Raw genomic sequence first — 2,500 nt, 5'->3', positions numbered from 1 at the left:
CAACTATTACAATCTGCTTCCTAGTAGGCTACAGACATTCTCTGAACAAACAATCAGTTGAATACCTGGCAAAGTACTCTACGCATCAACTTTACAATCTGCTGTAGGCTACAGAGATTCCGAGTACAATCAAGCGGCAAGCGTATCCACGGACTTAGGGCTATGAGAAATCAATACTGTCGGAAGGAGAGAGAGAGAGAGAGAGAGAGAGAGAGAGAGAGAGAGAGAGAGAGAAAGTGGTTTGAAATCCAATAAAATTCTGGGCTTACTTCCCACAAGGGTCCATAATATGGGGAATTCTCTGTATTTTATGGGGCAATGAAGATGTCTGCCATATCAAACAGTGAAGAGGAGGTGGTATCCTACATTACAAATGACTAGTGAACTCTCAGGCAGAAAAGAATGAAAGATTAATACACATTTAGGCCAAAGGCCAAGCACTAGGACCAATGAGGTCATTGCGCTGAAACGGAAATTGACAGAAAATTTAAAAAGTGTAACAGGAGAGGGTTGAGGAAAGTAAGATGAAAGAATATGAACGGAGGTACAGTAAAAGGAACGAAAGGGGTTGCAGCTAGGGACAGAGGGTACGCTGCAAAGAACCTTAATTAATGTCTACAGTGGCCCGCACGAGGTGCACTGACGGCACTAGCCCGCCACGGGGATAAGACGGCAGGAGACTGTGGAGAAAATGTGAGAACTGACTCAAAATGAGTACAGACTATTGAAACTTTAGTTTTATAATTCGCAGCTACATTACTTCTCAGAACTGGAAATTCCCCTTCGTGGAATATTATTGATAATCAGTTTTAACAAATTTTTGAAAGTAATTCAAACCTTTACCCAAATTACATTTTGATTACAGTTCATTTTTTTAATCCTACCAGGCACACAATAGTACAGAAGTTTTTTGGTAATCAGTTGTAACTTTGTTGAAAGTAATCAAAATCTTTAGCCTCATTACATTTTAATTACACTTAATTTTTTTTAATCCTATCAGCCACACCATGACAGTACACAAGTTTTTTGATAATCAACTGTAACTCTCTGTTAAAATTAATCTAAATCTTCAGGCACATTACATGTTAATTACACTTAATTTTTCTTAATCCTATCAGCCACACCTTCAGAGTCCAGGCCACAATATTTTGTTAAACTACAATTTTTTTTCAGTAAAGGGAAGCAAGTTTTTAGTTTTCTGCCAAAGAAAACCATTGTGACGGCTTTGTCTGTCCATCCGCACTTTTTCTGTCCGCCCCCAGATCTTAAAAACTACTGAGGCTAGAGGACTGCAAATTGGTACGTTGATCATCCACCCTCCAATCATCACACATACCAAATTGCAGCCCTCTAGCCTCAGTGGTTTTATATTTTATTTAAGGTTAAAGTTACCCATAATCGTGCTTCTGGCAACGATATAGGATGGGCCGCGTCTCATACAGCATAGTGGGCGGGAGATCAACTGATTTACCCATAAGAAGGCAAGTACTTTCTTGAGGACAGGTTGTCCTAAGTCATCTGTGTTTCAGCTTAGAAAATTTATTTGTATAACTGTACCTTAAAGAATATTTTTCTTGTTTTTTCAGCAAGAAAGGACATTCTAACATGATAAATTCTTTAAATAACACTAATTTTAAAGTTAATTCTTTCAAATGAACACCAAATTCTCTGGAAGCTTAAAATAATAATAATAATAATAATAATAATAATAATAATAATAATAATAATAATAATAATAATAATAATAATAATTCTGTATTTCCTATTACCTTCTGTTACTTCTTTCAAATGAACACCATAATATTCTTTGGAAGCTTGAAATTCAAGTCAATGACCCTTTGGTAGGCTTGTTCCATATGAATGGGGTCCATCCTCTGAATAATAATAATAATAATAATAATAATAATAATAATAATAATAATAATAATCCATAATAATAATAATAATAATAATAACAACAATAATAATAATAATAATAATAATAATAATAATAATAATAATAATGACCTGACCTCACCTCACCTGACATTTTGCCTGTAATGTAATTAAATAAACAGCAAAATAAACCAGATTAGAAGATTAAAGCTATACATTTTGCACGGATAAATTTCCAACCGACATGACTGAATTACGGAAATATAATTAGGGCTGTTATACATCAGCGCAATGCCGGATTATTTATAAAAATAACTGAAGACCGAGGGATTCATTACAAAAATAATTGAAGACCGAGATTCATAATAAAAGTAATTGATCAAATTACACCTATGCAAAGAGGTCATTGACCTAAATAGTGTCAATAGGAGATTAACTAGAAGTGGGAAACACCTACGTCTAGTTAGCTCAAAGAAATTGCATTCCTGTAATTAGTTGTTATGTATGCTTTGGCGTAATGAGGGATTGTCTATAAGAATGCTTTGGCGTAATGAGGGATTGTCTATAAGAAAAGTATAAGAAGTAATTATATCAGTGACCCAAATCTTTACTTGTACTAAATTTC

The sequence above is a fragment of the Macrobrachium rosenbergii genome, chromosome 46 (genome assembly GCF_040412425.1).
Source record: "Macrobrachium rosenbergii isolate ZJJX-2024 chromosome 46, ASM4041242v1, whole genome shotgun sequence".
In the NCBI taxonomy this organism is placed as follows: Eukaryota; Metazoa; Arthropoda; class Malacostraca; order Decapoda; family Palaemonidae; genus Macrobrachium; species Macrobrachium rosenbergii.
This window is presented reverse-complemented; position numbering follows the sequence as displayed.